A 6000-nucleotide genomic window follows, 5' to 3' on the forward strand; every position below is an offset into this window, starting at 1 on the left:
CAGCATGAAAACAATTATAAATAAAATATTAAAAGCTTCTACTCGATGCCGATAGTGCCTTTTAAATAAAATCGAATAAATTTCTTATCAGTGGTAGAATGCATTACAAAGCCAGCCGAATTTAATTGGACCCACAGTCTTTGTAGGGTTTTAGAAAACTCTTTGTTGATTGATTCATTCCGTGCATATTTATTGATCCCCTGCTATTGGTCAGCTTGCAGGCGTGAGAGTTAGGAAAACTTATGAAGATTTCTGTCCGCGTTGACTTTTTTTTTTGGACTCACAGTTGACTTGCTATGCCGTCTGGAAAATACATTTATTTAAATATGTTTACATTGCTTCTGCTTTTTGTGATTGTTTATGCACAGGGTCAGAGCAGGCAGCTGTATGCACAGCCCCTCCTTGGGAAACTCACACCCCCCACAATTTTCCCAGAGCAGAAAGCCAGCTTTCTTTGTATTACTTTAGCCTGATATAAGAAGAAACAACTTCTTATTTCAGGACACTAATGACACCAGCCCTTTTTATCTTTCCCTAACTGATCACCTCATATAAAAATTTTGTTTTTTAGAGTCACAGACCTCACTGACAATCTGATGAAAGCTATGGGTCCTCTTCCTAGAAAGAAGTAACACACCCTTATTTGTTTTCTAAGGTTTCATAGATCCCAGGTCAAGAATCCCTGGTTTGGATGGCCTTACTTTTCCCAGCTTCTTATTCTGTGCTCCACATAAGAGAAACTGCCATGAGCTGGAGTTTTCCTGTTTAAATTTAGCCACTTGGGTTGAGAAATTGTGCAAAATTTTGGTCATACCTACTTCTGTATTAGCACTGGGATATAAGCTCTTCCTATTGAGCAAGGGCATCAGGGCGGACACCGTCTGTCGTCTGAGATGGAGGCTGTTGTCATGAGGCAACATGTGGGAGGGCCCAACCGGAGGCCTGGTCTCCTTTACCCGAGCCAGATCCCATATTCTGGTTTTCATTTTGTCTTTTCAGTTTGTGGCAATAAAACCAAAGTTCCTTTGCATCTTTACTTCACGTATTTGAGTGACTCCTTTTATTCCAGTTTGTATTCCCCTTTTTTGCCTTTTGCAAAATCTGCTGGACGCCCTACTTTGGGCGTTCAGAGAACGAACAGGTGGACACCCACCAGTTGTAGGCTGTCTCCCTTTCTCCTGCCATGAGGAAATGCATTCAGGGGATAGAATGGTGACATTAATTTAGAATTGGTTATGAAACCCACTTTTCTTTCTTTTTTTTTTTAATGTTTGTTTATTTTTGAAAGAGAGAGACAGAGCACAAGCAGGCGAGGGGCAGAGAGAGACACACACACAGAATCCGAAGCAGGCTTCAGGCTCTGAGCTGTCAGCACAGAGCCTGATGTGGGGCTCACGAACTGTGAGATCATGACCCAACTGAGCCACCCAGGTGCACCTCGTGTGTGTTTTTTTTTCATGGTCTCTCTGTTTCCTCCTTCACTGTGTTCTCATAGACAGTATGCATGCCTCCCTGTTTTTGGTTGACATCTTCATTCTCTTGTGGGCTGAAAGCCAAGCAAATCATGAATAACTTTAAATTTTTTTAACGTTTATTTATTTTTGAGAGAGAGAGAGAGAGAGAGAGAGAGAGAGAGAACAAGTGGGGGAGGGGCAGAGAGAAAGGGAGACACAGAAACCAAAGCAGGCTCCAGGCTCTGAGCTGCCAGCACAGAGCCTGATACAGGGCTTGAATTCACAAATGGTGAGATCATGATCTGAGCTGAAACTGACTGCTTAACCAACTAAGCTACCCAGGCGCCACTGATTAACTTAAAAAAAAAAAAAAGAGAGAAAGAGAGAAATAGGCTTTGAATGAGAGCTTAAGGAAATTTATCAAAGGACCACCTGACCTTTAGGGGTTTTACTAAGGCATCCCTTTTAGGAAGGAAATCACATAAAAGGGTTTTGGGTCAGAGAGAAAGGACCGGGAAAATCATATTCCTTTTGAGCCGGCAAAGTAGAGAAGAAGAGTATCAGAGAGCGGAGCAAGCTCAGACATATATAAAATGACTCGTCTCTCTCCAAGCCCTAATTGAGGGTTGTGGGTGTTGGAAAGGTTGAGGGGGCAGCCAGGATCGCAGAGGTTTTACCCTGTTTCGTTGTTTGGGACCCTACACCATCCCACAGAGGGAATCTCTCAGCTGCATGAGGTGCCTGTGGCAAAGTGAAAAGTGTGGTGCAACAGATGTGGCATGCAGGGGTCTGAATTAGTGTCCCCCAGCTAGCCTCAGCCTAAGTGTTGTGTACTGGGGGGACTCAGAGATTTACCCATGGCATGTAGACAAGGCAGAAGTTGGCTGAGGATGTGGGTGATGAGGTTTGCAAGGTACAAAGAGATAGTATGGGGCAAAGAGATCCAGGAGCCAAAGGGGTGGGGCAGTAGCAAAGTCCAAAGTGGGGCCAGTGCTGTGAGAAGGGCCATGTAGCTGACATGGAGCTCAGAGACCAACGGCAAATTCACCAGCTATAGATTTCAGACTCAGAGGCCAGCAGCAGTGCAGGGGACATCCTCGTGAAAAACAGGACAGCCAAAGGACACTGCAGGAACTGAGCACGTATAGTAAGAGTCCACTCTTTCCCACGACCCTGACATCTCCTCATTTGCCATCTTGAAAAGGAGAGGGGGGAGATCCAGAAGATTGAGCACATACCCAACAGAGACGTGGTCACCCCAAGAGAGACTATTCCAACTCACAGAGACTGAGATATTACTAATTGGCAAGTTTAAATTGTAGCCTCCATTATACCTGTTAGAGTGGTGAAAATAAAAAAGACAAAGAAATAACAAGCGTTGATGAGAAGGGGGAGAAAAAGGAACCTTAACACACTGTTGGTGGGAATGGAAATTGGTGCAGCCACTGTGGAAGAGTGTGGAGTTTCTTCAGAAAGATTAAAGATGGAAACACCATATAATCCAATAATTCCACTACTGTGTATTTACCCAAAGAAAATGAAAACATTAATTTGAAAAAATTATATGCGGCGTCGCTTATAATCTATTGTAGCATTATTTATAATCGCCAAGATATGGAAGCAACGTAAGTGTCCATCAATAGAAGAATGGATGAGAAAGAGGAAGACGTGGGATGAAGATGTGAATATATATATATATATATATGTGTGTGTACCATATATACGTGTATATATACACATGTATATATATATACATGTGTATATATATACATATGTATATATACACGTATATATATATATATGAATATTTATATGTCATGGAATATATGGAATTCCTAATATATATTATGGGATATTACACAATCATAAAAAAGATGACATCATGTCATTTGAGACAACATGGATGGACCCAGAGGGTATTATATAGGTGAAATAAGTGAGACTGAAAAACACAAATACCATATGATTTCACTCATATGTGGAATCTAAAACAAAACAAAACAAATGAACAAACCAAAACCAAAATTAGACCTATAAATAGAGAGAACAAACTGGTGGTTGCCAGAGGGGATAGAAGTGGGGAGTGGGCAAAATGAGTGAAGGGGAGTGGGGGATACAGGCTTCCAGTCAGTATGGAGTGAGTAAGTACCAGGAATAAAAGGCCCAGCATAGGGTACATAATCAATGATACTGTAATAGTGACATATGGTGACAGATGGTAGCTGCACTTGTGGAGAACAAAGCATAACATATAAACTGGTCAAACCACTATATTATACACCTGAAACTAATATAATATTGTGTGTCAACTATGCTGAAAAAAAGATGCAAACAGAGTAAACTTCACGTGCATTATCCACAGGTTGAAAGGAAGATTCCATCATTAATCGAAAATAAGGAACTCACATCTTTTTCACATAAACTGGCAGTGTGTACAATTTTGGATCCCAGTCAACAGGGCAATGATAACAAGGAAGAAGGGGTGTGTAATGAAGTGACCCAGCCCTTGACCTTGAATTACGATGTCTGAGTCCAGGTTGTGCGTGGCCACAGAATGAAGGGCTAGCGCCATGGCAGGATCACGTCAGGAGGACTGGGGAGCAGAGTCAAGGGTGGCTAACTCAGCTCAGGGGACAGAAGGACCTCACTAAGGGAGATGGTACAGTCCTGGGGGTGGGGAGTGTGCTCCCTTCTTGCAGGGTGTGAAGCTCCTCTACACCAGGAAACCTGTGCATTCCTCAGGTTCTTTTGGTTGTAAGTTACAGGAACCCATGGGAGCCGGCTTGGGCAAAACCTAATTTTCAATGGAAGGATACCACAGAAGCTCTTGGACTCCAAGAACAGAAAAGCCATGGGGCCTCGGGAAGCACGGGACCCAGGCACTCCATAAGGAATCTGCATGGGTATCTTTACTGTTTTTCTCTTAGCCTCCATTTCATCCTTCCCTTTGGCTTTGGACCATCTTCCCCAGTTTCCAGCCTGTAAGGCCACGGACAGCTCCTGAATTTATATGTTGCAGTCCCAGTTTCTCTCTGCCTCGGGTGAAATTCTTCATGAAGGGATTCATTTACCTCTTCTAGATCCGTCTACTCTGGCTAGGAGAGAGGGAGGTTGTGTGCAAAACTGCTCCCAAAGCCACGTTGTGTGTAGAATGGGAGGAGCGAGGCATGAATAAGAGATCTAGGCTCTTCCCTCCAGGCCACTAGGAAGGGTCTGGTTCTGTCTCCACTGGGTTAAGCAAATTCTAGAGAGCAGGGAGAATGACTCGAGGGAGGGGAGGGGGCTGGGCAGAGGAAAGCCCTCTCCCACTTTCCCTGGATGGTGGGAAAGCAGAGTCAGCACTCTGCCCACCATAAGCTGAGAGGTAAAGGTATGGGGGATGTGACTCCAGGACCCCTGGCACATTTTATTTCACTATTTCATGATGTCACCTTAAAGAACTGAAATGAAACTTTCACTAAGGGAAAAGAAAATTAATGGTGGGGTAGTTATCTGAAGGCAGAAAATTTGTTAAACGCTACACCGGGATTTCACAAGAGGTTGATGGGCTGATTTTCTCATGGCTCCTTAGTGAGACTTAGGGAAAAATCATGATATAATTTTAATGTGATTTTGATTGCTTTATTCTTAGGTCAGCCTGATACGTTTCTCATGATGCTAAATTATTCATTTTTATGAGAAGCTTTCATAAATAAAAGTATAAGGCCTGAGGTGTCCAGGAGTTTGGAGAATGAAGATGGCGATAAGTGTGGGGAGAAAGTGACAGGTAGCCAGAGAGAGTGGCTTTGCTCTTTTCCAGAATCGTGGCATCAGAGAAAGCTGGCTTCAGGCATTGTATACAGTCTGACTTTCAGCATTGCCCTGTAGCCCAAGACCACCGGAGCCCACTTGTAGTCAACAAAATTATTTGTATTATTAATCTTGCAGCAATGGAGAATACATACCCCGAGAAGCTCAGGAGCCTCTCAGAAGGGAGGATAAGGAGAGAGGGAGGGGTACTTAAGAAGGTTTTAGGGGCTGGAGTTAGTCACAGGAAGGTCTTGGCAGGATTTGATGAGATTTTGTAAACTAGGGAGTGTCTGGAAAAGCCAGCAGTCTTATCTTTGGGACACACAAGTCTGTGCAGAGTTACCATTAGGGCTGTCTCTCCACGGTCTTATGTCGGCGCACAGGAGTCTGGAGGAGCTGGTGTTTGAAGACTGAGCCCCAACGGTCTGTCACGATTGATCTGTTTTGTAAGGATAGCTTATGTTTCACAAGTGTAGTTTCTGTTTTCATTCTCAGGCCTCCCCACTTTAGTCTGGCTGTTGGCAGGGTCTGTTTTCATTTTATCCCTATTTTTCTGTCCCGTTGTCACAGTTGTACAGACATGCAGCACGTATAACATAAAGAGCTCTATAGCTCTGTGGCTGAATAACCTCCCACAAGATGACTTCTTTTATTTGCAATGGAGAACCGGCCATGGTGCTCACTTCCAGAAATTCGGCACTCACTCAGCAAATTATCCGATTTGAGCACTCCCCCCTCATAGGTCTACACCTTAACT

Source organism: Felis catus, chromosome A2, assembly GCF_018350175.1.
Source record: "Felis catus isolate Fca126 chromosome A2, F.catus_Fca126_mat1.0, whole genome shotgun sequence".
Lineage (NCBI taxonomy): Eukaryota > Metazoa > Chordata > Mammalia > Carnivora > Felidae > Felis > Felis catus.